This window comes from Numida meleagris, chromosome 12 (genome assembly GCF_002078875.1).
Source record: "Numida meleagris isolate 19003 breed g44 Domestic line chromosome 12, NumMel1.0, whole genome shotgun sequence".
NCBI lineage: Eukaryota > Metazoa > Chordata > Aves > Galliformes > Numididae > Numida > Numida meleagris.
The window spans coordinates 11,249,453-11,273,913 of record NC_034420.1 but is presented as its reverse complement, the minus strand read 5'-3'; the positions used below and the strand labels follow the sequence as shown (position 1 = coordinate 11,273,913).

General features: G+C 42.4%; 1 protein-coding gene across 8 annotated transcripts in view; it reads left to right on the top strand.

Annotated features, from left to right (window-relative positions):
- SGCD (sarcoglycan delta) overlaps positions 1 to 24,461 on the top strand; it is a 410,388-nt gene that overhangs the window by 100,217 nt on the left and 285,710 nt on the right. Inside the window, exon 1 of one of the 8 annotated variants that reach the window (XM_021410213.1) lies at positions 23,905 to 23,986. The exons of the other annotated variants lie outside the window; for them this stretch is intronic. The gene's annotated coding sequence lies outside the window, so the exon portion shown is untranslated. Of the gene's footprint in view, positions 1 to 23,904; positions 23,987 to 24,461 lie in introns of those variants that run through there. 8 annotated transcript variants of the gene reach the window in all.

Sequence of the window (24,461 nt, the reverse complement as noted above, 5' to 3'; positions counted from 1 at the left end):
GTCTGTATTCTTGCTCCTAGCCTGGGTCTGCCAGGTCCACTCTAGCATGCACAGTGCCTGCCTTGCCTGTGGGCACCACTGTGCCCTGCTGGGGTGGGCAGTGGGGCTGATGCTGTGTGCAGGAGGAGTGGCTCACTGCCAGGAGAGCTCGTCTCTGCTGGGTAATGAGCTCTGCCTCGCTCAGGGCTGGATTGCTGCTGTATGGATCGCAGCAAAGTGCAAATGAGAATGCAGCACTGGGCACTTCGTACAACCTCTCCTGTACATGGCAGAGAGCTAATTAAATGAGAGCTGGTTTGAGCTCTTGGACTGCTGCTAGCCTGACTTCTCATAGAAGGATCTTGTGCAGTCTGTCTTGCTCCAGTAACTTTCTGAAGTCTCTCAAAGTGTGTGTTGCCACAGCCCCCAGATTTCGTTCTGACTCTTACCCTGTGTTGTGAGCTCAAGATCAGAAGAGCTGCGTCGCTGACTGAAGCTTGATCCATCCTGGCAGCTGTCCGGGTGCGTGTGCAAAACGTATAGCCCTGGCATGGGGAAGGAAAGGCTTCCATGATTTAGAAAATAACCTGTGCATTGCTTTTTTTTTTTATTTATTTTTTTCCTTTAATTATAAAGTTCCCGGTGCAGGAAACGTGAACTCTTTTTGGAGTGTCAGCATGCACAGCTATGCTCCTCTTGTGACTTATTTTATGGATGTAGGCAGGATGTAAATGGATTTTCTACCTTACACTTTCTTTTTGAACAAGGATACAATTTACTGGCTTTGCTGTCACGCTCAAGTAAAACCTTAACCCTGAATTTTAACTCTTCTATATCATCCAGTTTACAGTTATTCCGACTTTCAAATCTTTTAGTGTATGTTACTACTCAAAAACATGAATACAGAATGGCCTTTAGAGCAAGAAGACCTTGTCTAACATGACTGCTATTTCATTGCTTCACTAAGACCAAAGAATCGTAGCCCTTCCAGCATATAGCTTAGTTTTCTGCTTTCAAGTTGGTCCTGCACGGCTGAATTATTTTTGCAGTTTTGTATCCAGAGCTTGCCATAGCATTTTGTGTTTAAAAAAGATAACAGAAGAAAATATAAAAATCATGAGATTATTTTAGCCTTTTAAAGTAGGCACCGGACAACTCGCTGTTCTTGGTGCGACGGAAGGCTTGCCTTGCATCATGTACCAAACCTCTCATTTTGGGTGTGTGTGTGTGTGTGTAATGATGAAACTGCACTGCTTTGACAATAGTTTGATTGTTTTATGCTCTGCTGGAAATAGATACTTCAAAGAGATGTTAGGTCTGAGAGAGAGACTTGAAAGTGAGTAGTAGCACTGAGTGGGTGAATAGGGATGAGGCCAAACTTAGTGACCCTGGTGAAATTACTGGGAGTGGAGTCAGCCACGCTACAATTAATTACCAACAGATAATGATTTCTGAAAGGTGTGAGTATACAGTTTGAGGTACTGGCTGAGTTGCCTGAAAAACAAGTCTGTTGCATGTTCTTCTGTTCCTTTTTCTGTTTGTTCTCCTTCTTTGTGCCTGACTGCAGTGGCTGAGCTCTTCGGCTGCTGAGCAACGCTTGTTCCTCTGCCCAAGTTTGGGTCTCCTTATCAGTGTTGTGGCATGGGTCCTGTGCAGGCTGTCACATGCTTTAATATCACACTCAGAGCATAATTTACTGGTTTAGGCAGAAAGCACCTGCATGCTAATTTTCTATCAGAAAATGAACAGAGATGGAGGATCTCAAATATAGTAAATTGCTGGTGGTCTCTGTTCTGGCTCGAACAGCGAAGCTGTCTGACTTGGATGAAACTCGTTTTAAGATGAGGCGCAGACCATGCTCAGGGTGGCTCTAAAAACCTCATCAGTGTCCCCTTTTAATTGGCTCCATGGAAGTGCATTTGTTCAGTCAAATCTTTTGGGGAAAAAAAAAAAGATGCTGCACGGAAGCTTTGTAAACAGCAACAGCGTATCCTGCATGGTTTATTGGATTCATAGTTTGTGTGCAGGAGGAGTGTTCTCTGCATCGGAAGGTGCAGGAGGTCAGGACGTTAGTCATTCTGCTGAATCTCGGTTTGTTCTTAGGGAAGAAAATGCACTGAGAGCAATCAGAGATTCATCAGCTGAAATATGCCAGAGACGTTTTCTCCAGCCCTCACACCTTCAGCTGTCGGTAATTACTCGTGACCACAGTGTGAAAAGCTGTAGTGGCAGTGGCAGTGTGCAGAAGCCCAATTATTACAATTTATCAATTAAACAAATTCTGGCTTGTCCTAACATTTTACAAGAAAATTGTATGTCTTTACGTGTTTTCTTTTAGAGGTGGGATTCTATGATTCTGTGGGTGCTTTAAAGACAGATAGATCAGGAGTTCATTCTGGTCCGTAATGATGCTATGTATTTCAGTCTCTGCCTTTCCTGAAGAGTTCTGAAGTTTTCTTTTTTTTTGGTTACTGCTGAATTGATGTTTCTAGAGAACTGTCTGCAGTCACTACATTTCTCTTCTGAGCTAAAGCAGCTAATTCACAGCCTGTCAGTCTACGTGGACAGTCATACCCATTTTTCAGTGCAATATTTTGCATTTATAACATTTAATTTACTCTGTCATTTCACTCTCCAGTCAGTGTCTCGAGACTCTTCAGCAGCTTTTGCATCAGTTACGGTTCTGCCCACTCTTTGTCATTCTCTTTTGTCAGCACAGTTCAACACTTCATTGCCTTCCTTCTCCCTCTCAGGTTTCTAAAGGATCTATGGACTCGTACAGGTCATGGCACGGATGCTGAGATACGTGAATACCTCTCATCATCATTACAAGTGATTTTTATTATTATTATTATTCTCTATTTTTTTTTTTTGCCAGTTGTTGACTCTTAAGATGTTCTTTCTTTCTATCCTGTCATTCCCTAGGTTCTTACTCTGTGGTTTGCCTGTATGTATGTGTTGTGTTTTTTTGTTATTTGCGTTTACAGCTTTTTGATGGTCCTTGCTGAAGGATTCAGGAAAAGCCAGAGACGCAGGTATCCCTGCACACCATGTCACCTTATTCATAGGCTCCTTATTCCCTTCAAGGATGTGTAATAGAATGGCTGTGTGTGGACCACAGCTTGGAGATCTGTAGTTCTGAAGATTTGACTTTGTAATGAAATACACAGCTGTGAAAAGCCAATGATAGAGGTGTGAAATGTTTTACATGAATTTTTGCGAGCAGTGTGCTTTCTTTTTTTGTTCCGGTCCCAGAGCTGTTTGGAGTTGTGGCATCCAAGAATCAGAACTCAAGGGAGCGGTACGTCTACATCTCGTTAGTGTTACACTGCATGGCACTGCTATGGAAATTTTCAGAGCAGTGCCCTGAGGTGTGCAAGAGAAAACTTTTTTTTATCGATGGTTATAAGCTTTAATGCATTTATGATGAGGAAAAAAAATCAAACAGTTGAATTTATGTTGACAGAACTTGTTGTTGTATTCCAGTTTTAAGTTCATTCCTGTATACAGGGAGTAGCAAGACATTGTCTACATTCCTCACAGAGTAACTTTAATGAGCATTTCAGGTTTTGTAAGTTCTGCTTCTGGAACCTTCAATTTGAGAGAAGAGCCTTCGACTTTTCTCTCTACGTCTTTGTTCATTTCTCTACAAAGCTGTAACAAAACAGCAGTACTGCAGGCTTCTGATGCCAGCGTTTGTCACTGCTCTTGTATTGTAACTCTCTTTTATGGAGAATTTTATGTTAGAAGCTTATCTATGTTCTCAGTGGGAGAATCTGAAATATATATATGAAGTCTGTAATGAAAAGCAGTGGGAGGAAGCTTGGTCCTCATAAATACCTACCTCGGAAGGGACCTGTTGAGATTCCCAAATCTTTTCCATTTATTTAATTTTTTTTGCACTGTTGGTCTCTGCTGAAGTCACAGTTCCTTGTGTGGGTGCGTGTTCCTTGTGGCTGTGTATGCTGAGGTTAACGGAGCTCTCAAACCTCTTGGCTGCAGCAGGAAGCATCACTCACTAAAATTGTCACCTTACTCACCCAAGGGTGGGGATAGTCTTGTCCAGAGTCACACTGCATACAAACCAGCTTGGTCTCCACAATGTGACTGATCAAGACATTTTCTCTCTGCTTCACAACAGTGACCGTGTGTTAAAAAGGGACATTTGTTGAGTAAGTCCATGCTGTCATCTTAATGATGAGATCTGGGTTACCTGTTTTTAAGTAAGCAGATTTTTAAGATTCTTATGTGATATCACAGTCATTTGAGGCTAAAATTTGGAACAGCCAGTCAGTGGACAACTTTCACATCAAATTAGATGGTAGTTCAACTTAATTTGATTGTTCTTTCATTATTTCTGGGATCTGCTCTGTATGAATTGCACTCCTGCCGTCAGAAGGAAACAGCTTTTGTCTTTCTCAGAGCAGCTGTAATCTCAAAGTCACGAGCATCTTGCTGCATTGGTTGCTGAAATAAATATTTCTGCAGTTTCAGTTATTTGGTGCCAAGAAGGCAGAGCCCTGAATGCGAGAGGAGTTCCACGTGATCTTGGACACTGGAGTTTCCAAACACAAACTACCCACACCACCATCTTTGTGTTGTCCCTGCAGTGCAGTGAGAGATGGCTCTGTTCAGTCCTCGCTCCTGTTGGTGCGGCTGCAACAGCCTGGTGGATTTGCTCATTGCACCTTCCAAAACCTGAAAGCCATGCTGAAGTTTTCTGCAAATGGGTAGTCACTCCATGGACTGTCTTTCCAACTGTGGATGCCTTTTTCCTGCATGCATCTCTCAGGAAGTTGCCTAAGCCTTCTTGTGTCGGAGGAACAGAACGTTAGAGAACCGTGGGTTTGGTTTAAATGAATTTCTAGAGACAGCCAGGTGGAGAAAAGAATTAACAAGTACCCATTGTGGTTGACAAGCTCAAATGAGGTCAAGATGGAGATGAACCTGTAATTGTCAGCATGCTCTTTATGCCTTTGGCCAGCCAATACTTGTCTGTTCCGTTTAATTCCAGTGCTAATTGCTTGTCCTTACACTATACTTCATGATCTCCCATACAGATGACCATTAGATTAATTAGCCCTTCATACTGAGGGGGTAGAAGCACTACATGTGGATGGAAATAAGGCCCGAAGAGTGATATATCGTTGAATGAGATCAGTTCAAGCTGTTCTGAGAAAAGACAGCAAATAATTCACCTCTTTTTCGGGAAGTCTGCAGCTAAGAGGAAAGAGAACTGACCTGTTGTCCAGATCGTGGAGTTTGTGATCCCATTTAGGGCTTGTAGGGTTGCTTGACCCAAGGGATACTGTGTTGGCAGGGCTGGGGCAGGACATTGGTGAATGGGTTGGGTGTGGGCTGCCGGCTGCTCCTCCAGCTTCGCTGGGGTGTTGCATGAGTACCTGCGTGTACCAGCTGCTGGAAGGTGCCTTCAATCGCATCCAATCTTGCTGGGTTTCATTGCTCTTGTGTAAATAACAAAATCATTGCATCAGCTTTTTACACAGCAGGGCTGATATTGGCAGTGGTACCTTGTTAAAATGAAAGACTGTCTATCTTATTGCAGATAATGTGAGACTAGCCTGTATTTTCTGCTTTCTGACAATATTCTGCACCAGATAAAGTCCAGTGAGAGTTATGTGCGGGTTTAGCCACTTTTTTTTTTTTCTCCAAGAACTGCTCTAAGAGTCTTTTTTTAATGGGGAAGGTGAGGATTTGGTGCTGTATTTTAGCTGTGCAGTAATAAAAGCATTATTTCAAAGGATAAATGTGCTAAGGACAGAAACACAACAGCACTGCACTCAACATTGATGACAAAGAACCCAAAAGTTGTTTTAAACATAACCTATTCTCGTGAAGTTAGCTTTGTCTGTGTTCATGGGGAAGACATGTCTCTACCTACATTTTAGAATCTGAAAGACCAAGTGAGTGAAAAATAGCATGCTGCAGACAGTTAAAAATACTGTAAGCTTGTAGATGTTCAAAGTATCTTGTATTTTAGTACAAAATCTCCTCAAAAAAAAAAAAAAAAAAGAAAACACCTGAGACTTGGCACTGCAGTCAAAATTTTTTAAGGAAAAATAATAGTTATTACATTGCATTTTTGATTCCTAGCATCAGTGCTATCACAGAGCTGCAAAACAAATTAAAAGCAATATTAGGTGTTTGCATCTCCACAGCGTTAAATAGAAAACTGTATGGTCTAGAGCTGTAGTCACATTCAAGTACAGGCATCTGATTTGGGAACCTCGAGGTGACGCAGTCACTGGGGGCTCCGCAGGGTGAGCCAGAGCTCTGAATTGGAGCCTGATTCTCTTGTGTGTGTGTGGGTTTCCTGACTTAAAGAAATTAGCTGCCTACATTGATTCTCTGTCTCTTCTTGCTGCTTGGTTCTGGATGTTTGGTGGAGTTCGTAGGGGATGGGAGGGCCTTCCAAAAGGGGTGCTGAGTACAGTGGGGTCAGTGACTGCAAGCAACCAGGAAAAACAAAGTGCTTCCCCCAGAGTAAGCATGGGAAGGGATGACGTTGTTAATAGTCGTTTATGCTGCTTTTCTGTCCTAAAGATTGGAGTGGGAGAAAACTTCCAATGAGGAGACAAAGAAATAGATAAATAGATTTTTCTATTCTTAAGTTTCTTTGATCTATAATGACTGAGGTTTGTGGAGCTGCAGCTAATTTTGCTGCTGGATGCTACTTGGGCTTTGGAAAAAATGACCTCTCGTTGGTAACACAAGGCAGGGTGTCAGGGCACGCACTGAGGGCTTTGTAAGGATTTCTCTTGTAAGCTGGGAGCTCTGCAGTTAAAAGCACCAGAGGAGTAATACATGTATCAGCTGGCCCATCAACTCTGTCTGTAATGAAGCTTTTCTAATGATGGCTGGAAGTATCACTGGTGGTGTCTGTGAGAATAATACAGGTATTACAGTGACTATTTCTTGAGAAGGATGGGCCAGGGCCAGAGGAGAGCTGATGGAGCTCTCACAGGAGATGCGTGAAGGAAAAGGAAAGCTGAGAAGAATCCTTGTCACTAATTAAAAACATATTGGCAGGGAGTACAAAGGAGGAGAAGGAGTAAATTAGTTAATGCAAAGTACTGGAGCAAGAATAAAAAGATGTACTTTGGCTTTGAATCAATTTGGACTAGAAATGAGGAGGAGGGCTATATCTAGCAGAGCAACATGCTTCAAAGAGTGCTTCAGAGTGGGTAATAGGGTTTAGTTTGATGGGAGGATTAAGGGATGCAATGGCCGTTAGGAGGGCTGTGCCTCTGGAAGGCTTTGCTGGCTCTCAGTAGCATGTTTGTCAATGGATCTTCCAACCAGCAAATTGGTGACTTCTCCACTTTCCATGGTCGAATTGTGTATTTTTTTCATTAAAAACAAAATAATACAGCACCAGCATTTGAGACCATGTGGTTCACCCTGATGGGCTATTCTGTCCGACCACGAAGGCCAGAATTATTTTTTCTGTGTACAGTTGTGAAATTTAATTGTACTGTTGGATTTGACTTGCAAGCTGGAGAGAACCTGAAAGAGGTTGCTTCTCTGCACCAGCTTACCTCTGCAGTCTGGGGTGTCTTCCCAGGGCAGAAATATGTTTCTGGTTATCCCGTTCCCAATAAGAACTGAACTCCTCTTGCACACACAAAGACAATGCATCATTTTCTGTTGAATTTATTTATTTTGAGCAGAGGCAATGAAAAAATCCGATTTACTTCAGTGTTACAATAGGACTGGATGGCAGAGCTGTCATCTTCAAGGGAAGAAGGCTTGGATAAAGCAGTTGCTGCTTTCTCTGGGTTTCTGTGCTTGAATTTGCCCCTGCACAATGCTCTGACCTCTGTGGTCACAACACAGCACCTAAGGAGGCAAAATCAAGGTTCCCAAGTAGGCTGCAAATCAAATAAATCATTTCTCAGTTTAATGCCTGCCTTTCCCCCATGAAGGCATACATGGAACAAACTGTGCAAAAAAACTGATTTGCATTTCCATTAACACCAAACAAACACCCTACAGAAGTGAAAGTTAATATGCAGCCATTAAATGGAGCTGAGAAAATGAGAGCATCGCCGATAGGATCGCAGAAAGTAAAGGTCAACACAAAGAAAATATTTGGATGTCAGAGCAGTGGAGGTTGTGCAGAAGATGACTGGTCATCCCCAGCTTCACTGAGTGCATCCTGATGCATGGAATTTCCCAGCTTGTTTATCACCTGGGCACATGACTTAATATTTTTAAAAGTGAAATAGACCAGAAGTACTGTGCGTTCCTTTCAAGGAGTTTTTGCTAAGAATGCCTGTTCTTTGCTGAATAATTATCAATAACAGGAAAAGAAGTCCGCAAGTTCTCTATTTCTCTGTCTAATTAACCCTGAGAATTAGCTCCCCGCATTACAGCTTTCTCAAAGAGGAAGAGTGAGCAGTGCAGGCAGCACTAACATGATACAAGCAGCTTAGAACATGTTTTGATGGCTTTTTAGTATTTTGGATCAGTAATACTCTTTTGGCAGCATCAGATGTAGGGAATGCATAATCTTTCTGAGCAGCCAATTAAAATAATGACTTGGATGGCAAGTTTTCTCCTTCCTCCTGTGTATGGCTGTCCCCTTGCTATCGAAGGAGTTGTATCTTAATTGGCAATCCCCCCTGCATCTGCTCCCTCCGTCATCCCCTGCAGAGCGGCACGCTGCTTAATTAAAAGGGAGTGTGTGTATGTTTATCCCTGAAATTTCGCTTGAGCTTTTGTAGATGTTTCAAAGACAGAAGAGTTTATGGAGACCTTGCGAAGTAACTAATGCCGTCATATTCTTTCTCTGGGCGGGGAAGGAGGGAAAGCTGGATTCATTGGAACTGGGAAGAAGCCCCAGAGTTGTTGAACTTGGCGTGTGTGTTGCAAAGAGAAGCGTGTGAGACCCAGTAGAGGGCCAACCTCCCTAGGACAGTGATATGGCCACTGTGGAAAGGTGAAGGCTTTGCTGCAGTGCTCCTGCAATGTGCTTCTCCCTCTGAAGGAGAAGCTGATTGCTCTCTGCAGACATTGTGTCTGTGGCCACTGTAATGAGCCCTTACATAGGGAAATATTTCATAGTCGTGAAACAAACTGAAGCCAGCAGCTCATTACTTTCAAACCTACAGTTTTATAACTCAGTGGCTCTCAGACGTCTTGGAGTTAGGCATCATCTTTAACTCTCTAAATTACTTGCAGAGGACTGTGCACTTTTGTCATCAAAATTTTAATTAAAATCACTGCTGAGGTGTGATAGGATCCCCTGAGACAGCTCTGAACTTCTTCACATGGCTTCAGAGTCCAGTAGTCTGGAAAATACTGCTCTTCCTTGTAGGAGAAAATGAGTGAATGAGGTTCTCAGGAACAGCATTTTCCCAGTGCTAGAGCTTTTTTGCCTCCTTGTGCCCTTCTTTCTGTACTCCTCAGAGGAAGATACAGTGCCAGGGTCCCACAGGCTGTGCTTTGGGAGCTGTTAGAAGTCATCTTACCAGAGTCCTGGTTGGGATTTTGAGCTGGAAAAGCAGCCATCTGCTGAGCCCCCTCAGCCCTCTGCTCAGGCTCGGTTGTGAGAGGGGTTCTTCTGCCCTGGAAGACATTACAACACCTTCAGCTCCCCATGAAGCTCGAGTTGATTAGTAGGTCACACCTCTAGATTTCATAAGAGGCTTAAAATCAGGTGGGAAGATGACTAATGCTTCTGAGGTGGGTGCCCCTTCTGCAGCCCACAAGGCTTTTGTCAGGTGATTGCTTAAAACAGTTTCTTAATTTTGCAAAGGTGGAATTAAGGGCAGTGTGAGTGCAGTTGTGACTGGTAACAGCAGCACATACACATTTCGTATACGCCTAGGGGACAAGATCATAGTTTTCATCTTGCATGTAACAATCATAGTGTCATGAATGGAGCCGTGGTACAGAAATGGGTAAGCTGTAGTACTGCGTAACAGGGACTGCTCAGACATTGTCCAAACTGTGCACAAAGTTAGAAATTTAGTTTTAATAGAGAGCTGCTGAGTATCTCAGACTGATTCATTGATGTTCTCGCATATCTGCTTGCTGGGTACTTGGCCTGAATCCATCCCAGACTTTCTTGGGCCTGAACATGCAAACAGCACATCCAAAGGAACAACCAAAAAAAAAGAGTGAATCGAATCTGTAGACCAGAAATAAAGATGCTGGATGGATTACTGGGAGTTGGAGAATTGTCCTACCTCCAGTGGCTCGTTAAATATTATGAACCTTAGCTAAGACTGTCCTGACTTGTGGCATCTGATGGAATGGAACAGAGGCTGGAGCATGAAGTAGAAAGTCTTTGGATATGCTGTGCTCTAAGCTGTGTTTCCGCTTCCCTGAGCCAGAGGCTTTAGCTGCATACTTTGTGCAGTTGGTGTGGAGGCAAATCAGTCCTTTGGTGTGCTCAAAAGGAGTATTTGGGGGGTAGGGGAGGGGGAAGGATTTGGTTTGCTCTGGTTTTCAGTTTCCTTAGGAAACATTAGGCTCGTAGAGATGACCAGTGAGATTGTCTTGGTAAAGACTTCTGCAGGGAGATCAAAACAAACAAGTAGGGAAGAAAGGAGTGGCTGGAAATGCCCTAGCAATTAGCAGCTTCCCCAGCCTCCCTGCTTAATTTTCTCAGAAGCTAATAGGGGAGGAGGAGGGGACACGCACCTTCATCAGAATGCTGCACAGGAGTACAGGGTTGCTATTAAAAGCCCAATAATGACTTGTATCAGTTTATGCAGATTTGCACTGCTGGGTTACACTGTGCCTGGCACTTGGCAAAGCACAGATAACATTTAAATCAGGCAGTAAGTGTAATTAAGTACTACCCTTCAGCGCATCTCTCCTTTTAAGACATTTTTATACACCGTGATTTAGAACATGACAATTGGGTGAGATTAAAGCAGCAAATTGTGCCTATGAAACAAGCCCTGAGAATAGCATGGGACTGTAAAATTTTATAAAGGGGAATACAGCACATGCCTCCAATCCGATAAAACTTTTGTGAGCTGGGAGATTAACTGTGAAATACAAATAAGATGATACAGTATGCGTAGCGTTCAGATAGTAAATTGCTTGTTATTGTAACAACTTATTTCCTCCACCCAGAAGATTTCTTACTTAACTTTTCCAGAAAATCTCATCATGTGAATGATTCATTAACCACTGGAGGTGTGGAGAGAAGGTGAGAAATCAGACAGCAGCGATGTCTGTATAAAGATATAATAACATAAATGTAGTGAGAGAGCATCTGTGTTGAAACATGTGCAGTCAAGCTTGTGATTGGTTTCTTCCTCAGCTTCAGGCGAGCTGTATTTGCACAGGGAAAAAGTCCTTACCATATTTCAAATCCTTAATAAGACCAATTGGAAGGTTTTCTTGGGAAACAAAAATAGTGCTTTACAGGGAAATGTCTAAAATGTTGTCTTCTGTGGTGCTCGGCAGTGCGTAGCCGTGTGGTTTCTCCTGCACTTTGAGTGCGTTTGAGCATCTCCATTAGCTGATCTCAGCACATCTTAAAGAAAAGGGTGAGCTCTTTTAGAAACTTCTTTGTTTGCAAAGAAATTGTCTTCACAATGACGTTCTTGTCATTGGTAGTAGCTGAAAGGCAGAAAATCCTTTAACATTGCTGGTTTCAGTGGCTTTTCCTGCTTGTGAGCTGTTGCCTGTGTCTTTTGACATTGCCTTTCATAGTCTTTCCTGATGACCTCATGTATTCTCCTTTCCCTTCATTCACATTAATCTGACCCTGCTTCGTCTCATACTGCTTTCTTTATTGACTGACATAATCACCCTTTATTAAGAGCCCTCATGCCTGGTCCTTGCTTCTTGTCAGGTGAAGGGGTGCAGGACTCCAAGGCCTGTCCATTATTTCCCAGCTGCATTAGCTGCAGAGAGAAATTGTATTTGCTTCTTAGACTACGGTATTTCAGTCATGTGAGAAAGAAGGTCAAACCCACGGCGTGGGGAAGGGGATGATGGTTTGTTTCCTTCCTGTCCAACAGTCTCACTTTCTGTTAAAATAAATACCTTCTAACCCTTAGTTGTAATAATGTGTTATATAAGGATACAGCAGAACTGCAAGGAGAGGTTTAAATCGTTCTAGAGTTGTTACGGGACAGCTGGGCTTTAAAGGCTGAGCAGGCGCTGCATTGCAAACAGTCTGATGCCAAGCCATGGACATGTACCAGAGTAATGAAGATCACAAAGAAACAAGTGGGAGCCTGTGAAAGGGCAGCTTCATTGGTTGTGAACTGTTTGTGGGCACTCAGCCCGTGTTTTGATAGGAAAATGTTTTGACGTTCTTGCTTTGCTTTTGTGCTTGATGTCCTTTTTACTTTTGGATTTATTATTCAGAACCATATTTACGCTTTAGATTGTTTTGATATTGTTAGGGAGATGTCAATACTTCTGAATCAACATTTAAATAGTTCTGCTCTATGGAAACGTTGACCTTTTTTTTTCCTTGCTTGGTTTAAAATGTCAGTTCAAAATGGAAAGGCTTCATTTGGAATGGAAATTCCCTTTTCTGTGAAATACAGTTACTGGCAGTGAGAAGTGGTGCTGCTATCCCACCAGTGCCCTGCTCCCAGCTGTTCTTCATCCTGCTCTCCCAAGGAGGATGAGACTTCCAGTTCAGGCTGCGCTCACCTGAAATCGTGGTATCACTGACTCACTAAATCCAACCAAAACAGCTTAAACACTTGCTACGGATAATTTTGAAATGTTTTGTGCAACATAAATTTTTGAAAATGAAGTCCCAAATACTCAAGACAGTGTTTATGACAAGCTGTGAACATCGTGTTGGCACTGATCTCAGTGGGAAGGCAGTGCCTCTTGCACCCATTGCACTGTGCCTGCTGCAGGCAGAGCCCGGTTGAGCTTCAGACTGGATCTCGACGTCCGCTGTATCTGCTGTGTCCTGGCATCTTCGTTTGGCCAGGACCTGAGCTCTCACCGCTGGTTCTTTTGATGCTGAGGGGGATTTTATCCCCATCTGATGATAGTGATACGGGCATTCCCACCTCAGTCTCAGCACTTCTTTGCTAATACTTTGAGTGAAAAGGGTACTCAGTTTTCCAGAAGATGTGTTCTGTCTCTCTTTTCTTGGTGAGGAGGAGCTGGGCCTTGGCATTTTGCCTCTGCTGATGATACGTGGATTAGAGTCTACAGTCTGTGCTATGGAATGAGATACTTGGGCTGTAGTGACCTTCAGAGTGAATGGGATCCCAGCTGAGACTGAGGTTTACCTATGCTGATTTGTTTGGCTGTGACCTGAATCTTTTAGTAATTCATTTTTTCTATTCCCCTCCCTCCCCCTCTAGGATTTAGTGGTATTTCATATTGCATGATCAACCATTTGGACGCATCAGCGTAATGGTTTGCGTTAGTTAGAGGTTGTGTAGGGAGTACGCACAGAAATGACTTCTCTTTGGAATTGAAAGGCAGCTTCTCTGATATCTGACCTATAAGCTGTATTTGTGTTATCTGTATGCTCTGGTATTAAGATTTGTTTTCTTATTTGGATTTGTTTATAATTGGGCTACTGGGATGGCTATGCTTGTTATTTAAAAGCTCGCAAAAAGCAAAACAATGTATTTTTTCTTAAGGTATAATTTTTAAAATTTACATTCAAAGCTCCTGGGCAGACGTTATAACGCTGTGAATTGCTCTCCTTTAGCACTGGCCGAAGGCACAGCAGCGAGAATGTCAGTATTCCAACTCGAGCGGGGATTTGTAAGTCCAGCTCTATTAGCACAAGCAAATCTTCTGCCCACAGGTGGGGAAAATAGACCTATTAATTGAAACCGCTGTTCAGCAATTCAAACAGTTATTTTCAGCTATTTCCAGCAAGTGTGTGAGCTCTTCTGTATTCATGAATGCATTCTAGTATTGCTGGGATACACTGGTGCTATGGCTGTGCTATTCCTGCTTGGGCTGAAGATAGGAACGTGGTTGGCTCTGTCCTACATCACCCAGCATTTAGACGTACCACCTTGCTCTGTGCATGTTGCTGAGTTAAGGAATTCCTGATTTGTTGTGAGGAATGAGCTTGCTGAAAGTTAAGAACGCTAATATATGTGGGAATTCACTAAAAATAACTTGCCCTTACAGGCCCACCTCCAAGTTTTCCATGGCTGCTGAGGACTTCTTGAGGTAGCTTAAGAAAAGGCTTAGAAAGCGATGGGGAAGTTATGGTTCTAAACACTGTCAGTATCAAATTAGCTAGCAAATTGGGTATTTGTCAGGGATTATTGCTTAATTAAAGTGTTAATTAAAAAAAAGATATAATAATTTAAGAGCTATCTTTACTCTTAGCTAATTGAGACTAAGAATACTTTTGCCTGAAATGTTCTTTAACTAAAAAGTCAACAGCATGTGTGGTTTTTAGTTGTAATCTGGATTTGTCTCATACAAATCACTTTTGGTCTCTCTTAGTAGAACTACAAGTTTTGTGGGCTCTTTGTCCTTTGAGATATTTCTGCATTAAATGATATATACCACTCAAACTTGAATAGTTTGTGTAGTTTGGCTAATAGTTGAGCCATGGGTTAGGTAAATACAGATAGGAAGTATATGCCAGGCATGAAATAATGTCAGAATGTGAACTTAAAGAAAATTGTTTTTCCATTCTGAGGTTTGCTTGTAAGCTTCTGCATTATCCCTTTCATTCCCCGAAGGACAAAAAGCGTTAGAAATAAATAAATAAATGTGGTTTGGGGAGAGGAGGGTGGTTTGTGTTTTCATTCGCTTTGTTCTTGTGGGTTCTTCTGTGTTCCCCACCTGCCCTCGAGTAATTCAGCTTGTTGTTTGCATTTTGGTTATTTCAGTGGTAAAACCGCTGTTTAGTCCTATATTGTAAGACTCTAGGGGTCACCACTGAATTGTTTCACTGTGCATGCTTTACTGCGTAAGGGTCTCACTAAGACCGAATTCTGAAACGGTGTAAAGACACATCACCTGTTCCTGGGAAGGACGTTGGCAACAAAATGCATGTCAAGGTCTTCTGGGATTGGTGCTACTGTGAGGAACTGCCTACGGAGGAAGGAAAGGAGGTGCAAGTGCTCAGGGTGTTTGCATTCTTCGTATTTTCTTCCTCTTATTAAGCAGGAAAAGTAAAAGATGTTAGCTGAAGTGTTATGATATCATCTGTTACCTACCTGCTGCTGCAAATGGAAGCCATGTCACTGTTCTGCAGTCTGTTTCAGAAGAAGCTGTGTTTGACAATATGGTCATTAAAAGCCCACAAAGCCATCCAACAACTCAGACAAATGTTGAGTTCCTTTAATCTTATTAACCCTATTTATTACATATCCTTCCAGGACAGAATTATTATTGCCTTGAAATCTGTTATGAACAAATCGTCAACTTCACGATCCTCAGATAATTACACTTATGTCTATCTGTTTCAAGTGAGGACCTTTTAAATGGTTTTCATGGGAGATTGAAAGCCAAACAGCAATAGGTTTGGATTAGCATCCGGCACAGCATCTCCTATGCCTTCTTTCATTCAGAAAGTTCTTACTTCCTCGTTGCTTGTAAGCTAAGCTAGCATCTCTGTGCTCCATCTTTACATTTGAGCATGCTTGGGTGAGCCACTAGCACAGACGTCGGTGATTGCAGTGGTTTAATTGGGTTTCCCACCTGGAGAACTCAGTGAGGAGAGTGCAGCAGGTGCTCTATTTTATCTTCACACCTTATTTCCTAAATAGAAGCATATTTTGTACTCTTCAGCTGAAACAGTAAGGAACACCCAGCACCTGCAGTTCTTTTAAAATAAATGGTAGAATAATAATAATTATTATTAAGCTTGGGCTGAATGTTCAATGCTTATGGTAACTTGTTTACTTTAAAAAACTAACAGCTCTCTCCTTGCTGAATACTGAGTCATGCTAACAGAACTCTTACAAGGTGTATACTTAATGCCACATGAAGTACACTGCTGTTCCTTTTCCTTTTTAAAAATAAAAATATATTTTTATCTTCATTGCTGTAAATTAAACTGGTCTTTCTTATCTCATCCTTTGTGCGGGTAGGGACCAGCTGTTCTTTCTCTTCATTTTAATCGCTTTACACATTTGATGATGGCTCTTGAATGCTTTCTGGTGTTTTCTACACTGCTTATTTGGGTATTCATTCATTTAACACGAATGTTTCATTTAGCTTGTTGGTGCAGTTGGAACACTACCACATTGCTCTCCCTCTTTTGGCTCTGTTTGTTTAAAGAGTGATGTATGAAACTGAACATTGCCCGCCACCCAGAGTTGGTTTGGTCTGTGTAGAAAGAGATGTTTTGACATGAAACACAGCTTAGGTGGCCGCTGCGCGGAGGTTGTGGCAGTGTTGGTTCAAAAAATGCAGTCTTAAGCGCTCTTAATTTGACCTGTTGTGTCCTGAAAGCGTAATGTCCGTCTCCTAGATAGGAGAGGGCATATAGAAGCCTGGATATCAGGTGTGTGTGACTCTGTCTTATAAATCCAAGCATTCCTGCCTTCTATGTGATGCAGACTGAAAACCCAGGTGGTACTCCTGTTGGATTCATGAGTTCTGGTTGGCCCAGAACATGGCATTCCAAAACATGTCAAGTGTCTATTTAAGCCTGTACAGTGGAGAAACACCTCCAAAAAGAGCATTTAAAAAGTGGGAGGGAGAGACACCCTAAGATGTGACAGTTGCGTTGTGCTAATCTGTAGCCATTGGGGTCTTTTTAGAACAGCCAGCAGTACTTTGGAGGCTAGACTGATCATAAGCTGAAGAGAAATGGATGTTTTTGAGCCAAGATAGCAGAACTACAAGTATGTTTATTTTTGGAAGGATTGTAATGCCAACTGGCAGTGCAGACTTGGCTAGGTTAAGGGTCTGGTGTGGCTGCAATAAAACATAAGGATACTGAATTTAGCAAAGGAGCAACAGGAATTATCATTGGTATTGTTGCCGGGGAGTGCAGATGCAGTCTGGCATTTTATCAGCATGATCTTAGTTTGAACTTCATGAATAAAATTTAATATATGGAGCTTGGAATAGCTGGTGCTGGATTTATACCCAGGGAGCAGGTACATTTAATTTCATAAGTACATTGCACTCCTCATCATTTGTGTAATTGGAATGTTAACTGTTTAGTATCCATCATGTTCTGATTTTTTTTTCGGAACATTTCCCTGGCACAAATTGTTGCAATGTTTTCTTGCTGTCTATCATTCTTCACAAATGAAAACGTGCATTAATTTTTATAACCACGGGTTTCAGATGGAAACATTCCTTACAACAATTCTTAAAAATAAAAGAAATGCTTTCACTTTGCCATTCCTGAGTCTAGAAAATTATTAGCTGTACGCTGAGAGAAGAAATAACCCATGCAGTCATGTTACCACATCCAAAACGAGCATGAATTGGTGTGAGAAATTGAAATGGCAAAGAGGAATACTACAGAAATAGGGGGGGCTGTTGGGAAGCTGGAAGTGGTAACAACCATTTGATCTAAGCTCTTGTTAACTGTTTAAATATCCTTTTATTTTTTTTAAAGCTCTTCTTGCATTGTATTTGAACCGGTGTAGAAACTGTATTTGGCAACAGTCCTCAGTCACTTCAGCAACTTTATTTCCTTCTTAAGTACCATTTTCTTTTTTTCTCTAATGCCTTTCTGCTTCTGAAAGCCTATTCATTGATATAATCTGAGGCATAAAAAAGTTTTCCCTTAGTTTATGATGCAGTTTTTGGAACTTGATGGTGATCTAAATCCTCTCCAGCCGAGAAAGTTTGCTGTTTATTTTACAGTGTTGTCTTCCATTTGTTAAACTGCAGCACAAATTCCAGTGCGTTCCTCTGGCTTATTCTTACTCGGGATTAGCGGTTTTCAGCAATGATGCTATTTTTGTTGCTGGGTGAGCTACAGATACCCTGAGGATGGGGAGCAGCGCTGTGCTGTGGGGCTTGGACAGCCCTTCCTGCCAAAATCGTGACTCCCAGTGGGAGAGGCTGTGGGGTTGGACTGATGACTTCAGATTTCGGTGCTGTTTGCCACGTCATATTTTCCGCTTTCCTTACATAACACGATTTTGCAGGAGGCTTTAAACAACTTGGTTTAATTAATTAAATTAATTAATGAACTAGCAACCGAATAAGAGAAAGGAACAATCCCTGTTAGATCAATCATCTACGCTTCCCTGAGTAATGAAGCTAAATACTTTGGTGATAAAAATAGGAGGCAACACGGGGGATCTGCTGCATGGTAGGCAGCAGATAGAGCCATGGTGCTTAGCTTGGGCCTTGCTCTGCGTTTGGATTTTCATTTCAGTGGCTAACCTCCTGCTTGAACTATCTGAAATCACTGAATGATCGTGTTCGTGTTCCAAACCCTCCCGTAGCCTGCTGGTCTGTTTTTTGATGCAAGCAGTAGAAAGCATGAAAATAAATTAATGTGTTGACACGTCAGATTGACTGGTATAGTATTTGTGGTTTAGTTTGTTTTTCAAGGAGTGGATCTTATTTGCTTTTCATTTTGAATTTCAGCGTGGTTATGGATAATATGAGTTTGCACAGTGATCAGTAAAGGGGGGTGGCTGCATGCTTTGTATGCTGTGCTGCATTGCCCAGATGAATGCTCCTGGGCATACCAACACCTGCTGCTGGTGAGGAAGCCGAAGTCAGCGTGTTACAGAGGTGTTTGTGTGCGGAGTGCTCACACTGCCTGATGGATGCAGGTCAGTGTTTAACTGGAAGGCACTCCGATCACGATGAATGTGTCGCAAGCTGAAAGCTTGACCCTGAGTTGCTGCTTAAATCTGTTTCCAAATCCACAGTGACACAGTGGGGCTCTAAATCCTACTGATTTCTCAGGGCGTGTACTTCTGCAAAATTCTGAGCAAACTCTCCATGAGTCAGAGGAGCTGAGCAGATTGCATGAATTTGAGACACCTGGCTGGATCTCCTCCAGGTGACAGAAGAATGAATCCTGGCAGTTTCCCTCAACTTTGCTGGGAAGAGTGCTGAATGCTCAGTGAGATTACTGCAGCTCTGACTCATTATTGAAGAAGATGGTCAGGAAACTGCTCATTGACTGTAACCCAAACAGAGCTGTACAAACCTAAAGAAAGCAGACTTGCAGACCCTGAAGGTACTGTGGTAATCTATAGGAAAGATAATCAGCTTTTGTATGTTACCCATCATCAGCCCAGAGGGGAGCAATTTCTGCAGTCTACCTCTACTTCATCCAGTAGGTATCAGTGTATGGATTTAATTGCAGTTCAGTTGATGAGAGCATTAGATAGCTATAGAGCCTGTAGGTACAGCTTACACATTTCAGGTTAGAAGGGAAGGTTTTGTAAAATTCCCCATCTAGCTCTTCCTATCTGACAAGGTCTCTAAAAATATTTTTAGTTTCTTAAGTGCTTCAGACCTCTTCATGTGTAAGGAAATTTCTTCAAGCAGTCCATTTTCCTAATGATGGCCACTCTCCAGCGCTCTGCCCTCTGTTCCAAAGTGGATGGCACTCAGAAAAGCCTGCACTGTAGCTGCTTTTTCTTATGTCTTTAATTTGACTGTTGGTACCTTTGAGCATTCTGGAGAAAGTCACACTACAGTGCAAGAAGAGAAGAAAAATGCTTGATGATGAAACATTCCTGTGAATCTGTGAACAGCATGTGGTGGCATTTTTGACCTTTTCTAACCCACATCCCCTTGCTCTTATCTTTCTTTTAGATCCCCTCTTGTCTTCAGTAAAGCTCATCACAGGGAGAGCTTTGGAGGAAATTATTTTGTAATAATTTGTGAGAGGCTGGGAGGGAAGAGTTTGGGATGCTGCTATGCTGGAGGGTCAGCTCTGCTTTTCTACCGAGTTTGCAGTCTTTGTCTCTGTTAACCCCGTGTGTTTTGTTGGTTTCAGAAACCTTAGAGCACCTGATTGTCATCCTTGTGTCTAAGGGCTCGATCTGAGAGGTCAGACTTCCTACTGGAAGGCCACTCCTGGTTACACTTACCTATGGTCTACGGTATAAACTTTATTTTTCTAATATAGAGGCTTCTCCTTTTTTTATGCTGGCAGCCGCTACCCAGGTGTTGGTTTGTTCCCTTGTGCTAAGTTTTGTCCTGGTGCACACTGCAAGATGCTCCTTTCTTTTCATAAAGTATGTGGGAGTTGTTGCAGAGCAAAGATCTTGCCAAAGTCGATGGAGCTGGTTGTTGGCAAAGCCAAGTTCACTTCAGTGAATTCATTCACACTGTTGACTGTGGAAACATACTGAAAAATATACCAGCCCAATGGCAAAAAGTCTTTAATAATTGAGGTCATTTACTTCCAGTGAGACATGGTGCACACAACTGCCTTTCAGATAGACAACCACTCTGACAGGAGGTTGTATTTCCTGCTTGGACACAGTGTAATTTGTGTCCCAGGCACTGGCTGGGGAGGATTATGCTTAGCAGCACTCTGCAGGGGTTGATCCCAGAGAGGGAGATTGGTCTGGCCAACATTAACGTTCCTGTGCAGATCCCTGCCTGCAGGGATCCTTCCCGCGCCCTGCCTTCCACTGAGCTCTTTTTGTTACCGCTGCACTTTCATTCCCTGCCTTTTGGCATGCTTAAATAAAATTAAAGGTAAGAACAGAGTTCCACCTGACTTCTGGTTTCAGTCTGGTCCTTCATCATTTAAAGTCTAAAAGGCCCTGTAGGAAGCTAATGCTTTATGTAGACCAACTGCAGTCCCATTTGCTGCACAGATAATAATAAACCCTTCCTGGGATTAGTGAAGGTTTCTTTCTGAATTAAAATATCACTTTGGGGAAAAGCTGACTTTCTTCCCTAGCTGTTGTGCATAGTCAGTGTCTCTTTCAGCTTGGATTTCTGCCAGAGCTCTGACGCTGGGATTTTGCCTGACCCTTCCATGTTCTTATTAACGCTTATTGGGTTGTGCATGTGTGAGAGCCCCTTTTGAAGGGGGAGTAGCTAGGGGGAGGGGAGAAGGTAGTCCGGTCAAGGTTCAGAGTATCGGAAGGACAGCACTGAGAAGTGGAATAATGCTTAATCCGCTTGAACTGTGGCTGTTTTCTTTTAAAGAGGGCAGTGGTAACTGTGCTAGGAATGGCCCTTCCTCCTCTCTTCTTAGCTTGTTACAGATACTGAGCACGATTTTCAAACTTGGTCCAGTTCAATCTAGCATGCCCTTGGATGAGTTTCCACCTTCTAAAACAGACAAACCCAAACCCCAACAACAAAATCATTGCACTGTTTGACTTGTTTACTACCCTCACACCTAGGCCTCTTCCCTGAATCTTTTCTCTAGGGCTTTACTGCAAGTTCAGAGCTATGAGGGTGTTGCATGTGGGTTTTTTTTCCTTCTTTCTAGAAGAGGTGTAACAATCCCCAGCTGCACAATGTGTGAATAATGCATGAGAAGTTTATTGTGCGTGGGAGAACTCTTTACTTCCTGTTCAACACTGGTCTTATGCTTTATCTTGCATGTGTACTTTTTTTCATTTCTGCATCTTTTTTTTTCTTCTTGTTAACATCTAAGCAGGACATGGACTCGCTTCCTTTTGCGAGTCAGTGGTATTTTTAAGCTCTATATTTCACTTATGAGTTTGGCTTGATATACGTTTTCTTGTCTTAAGCTGTTGTTGAGGATGTTGAACACTGCAGTAGTGTTGAGCAGTGCAGTCTGCAGTGGAGATTGGGATGTGTCATGGTTTTATGATTTTTGTTATCATGACAGAATGTTTGGAGATCTACCAGTACAAGTGGATCAAAGCGCCACAGGAACGGCTGTGGCTACAGGCACTGCCCCTGCAAGTGTCACAGGTCTGTTACTGGTTTCTTCTTGGAATCCTGACCAACGCACCTTGAGGACACAGGGATGAATCTGAAATTGGTCGGTTGACTTGCTGGGGCATCTGCCTAGACCCACATTGATGGTAGTCTGACTTCCATGTGAATGGAGCAAGATTGTGACTTCAGAGCTGAGTAGGAGCGAGTGAGCCCATTTTTAGTACATGTAGAATTAATTTGATTGATCATATTTGACACCAGTCAGGGAAGAGAGAAGTATTCAGGCTGAGAAAGCAAGAACGCATTCCAAGATTTTTTTTTTCTGTTCTGTATCTTCTAATTATGATGAGTATTTTTTCCCCTCAGCTGTCTTATTCCTCTAATGGATGCCTTTCCTCCATTGCATTACAAAAAAAATACATGAAAAAGAGATTCTCTATAACACAATCTATAGTCTTAAAAATAACTTTTGTGACTTTCTAATGGTGACAGTTTCAAAGCCTATGGAGATGATACTGGAAGAAGCTTCTAATCTAGTAATGAAATGAGTACAACACGCACAGAAAAGAGGAGCCCAGCTGGAAGCAGCTTATTTTTCCTTTCTTGTCTCTTGCTTCTTCAGCTGTTTCTGTTATCTTCCCCTTTTAATTGCAGGACAGAGGTGAGAAATATAGAATTGTAGTTGTCATAAAAACTAGAAGAAAAGGTCTGTTTCCATAATCCTGCAGCTTCTCCTGGTGCAGAAGCCCACTGAAATTGCTGCATCCTCATTGCAGAAATGAAAAGTATGGTCTGCTTCATCTTTAACTGCTGTCAAATGTTTAAGCTTTCCTTTCCCTCACACTTATTCAGAACACATTTTCTGTTCAGCTAGGAATGTTATTACTAACTGATGAACAAGCCTGAATACTGAACGTGGCAAACGATTGACATTTCTAAAGTTAATCATAGAAACTTTTCATCCGGAAGATGCTGAGGCTGCTCTGGATGCTGATATACCATCTGACACCAGCAGCGAAGAGTGCTGAACAATGTCAGTTCAAGATGAGTGGCTATAAAACAGTGAAAAAGAAATGTGATTCCCATGACACTAAGTCATCATTTGAGTTCAGCAGACTTTCCTGACTGGAAGACTACTAACAAAAGACACATTCTTGCTAATAGCCATATGCTTAAAGTGCTGTAGTTTGAAGAACCCCTCTTGTACAAAGTTTAAAATATCACCTCATTAAGAAACTCTCCAACTAATAAAGAGGTCACATATCTGCTTTATTTTTGTTATTGTGATAATGTATTTCTAGAGAAAGAAGTGGATTTTGATAACAACTTTAGCAAACAGTGTGAGGATGGAGATGAAAGATTTGCAAAAAGAAGTGTAGACACGCAATTCATTTGAGGGAATTTAGGCTCCTAAAAGCCATTTGCTTTTGAAATACTGTGCTTTGATTTCTGAAGTCTTGCACAATGCCTGTAGTTTAGCACTGCTGTGGTTACGGCCATTTTGGGACCTTGCTCACCGAGGTGCTAAGCCTGGCTCCTGGTGCTGTTTTCTTGACTCTGATACAGCATTTCTGTATCTGAATAATTGAACTGTGTTCAGTGTGGCTACTAGGGATGTTGAATTTTCCCAAGGTCCCATCAGCAGAAGTCAAGCCAAGGAGACCAGGCTGCTTTAGCTCTACCTTGCAATGGAAGAACCAGCAATACGTAATAATAAAATTTTGCATCTTGAAAGCACAATTATTTTGTCTTTCTAGTTGTGACTCGGTATGATTTCTGTTAGCTGGGTTACGGGGGATCTGGTCCTAACTGTTATTCACACACACTCCAGATCTACTGGCACTGCCGCACAGAAGCGATAAGAGAAATTGGAAGGGTTACTCTTATGTTTAATGATGTCTTTTTTGTGTGTGTGTGTGCACTGAAATGAGCCTATTCTCTGACAGACAATATTGTGAGTCAAACAGTGCTAGATCCCAGGTGCTTTTGAGGTGGCTATTTTTCCCTTTGTAGGGGAGCTGTTAGGTTGGGGCTTGAACTGTTGATTGAGCACCTGGTGGAGGGCTGAGGCTGGCCCAGGGAACACAGGCAAATTGTTTGCACCTGTGCTCCCCACCTGACCAGAATGAGTGGAGGCACCCTGGGCTCATATAAGGGCCAGCTACTGAAGGGAGAACATCTCTTGGACCTGGGCTGCTTGCTGAGAGGGAGTGCTGCACAGCCAGAGAGCCCCTTCACCAGCTGGGTGAGTTCAGCTCTTCTTTCTGTGTGTGTGACTATTGGCCTACCTGTGAATGCTTTGGTATTGCTGAGAACCTGTCAGAAGCAATTTTGCTCCTTCATTACTACAACACCCCTTACTCCTTTTTTTGGTGAAAACTGCTCTATTATGAGAGGTGATCTTATTAGCAACCCTCTTCTAGTACTGTGTATTTGCTTCATCTGTACTTAACCTCCGTCTGCTGAGTTGCTTGAAAAACATTTTGCTGTAGTGACTGGAGTGGTGATAAGACTGGAGGCTTTTAGGCAGTGTTCCAAATGGCTTTCTGCATGTCACACAAGCCTGACTTCATGTGAGGGCAAAGAGGCCTTGCAGAAGCCAATAAGTTATCCCCTGGCCTGGTTTTTATACCTGCCTAGTGGTCCCCTAGGATTAGCAGAGGTTTCTGTCTGCTTTGTGCTGTCTCCTTGGGAATTCCTTCCTCTCTGTTCTCCTTGCT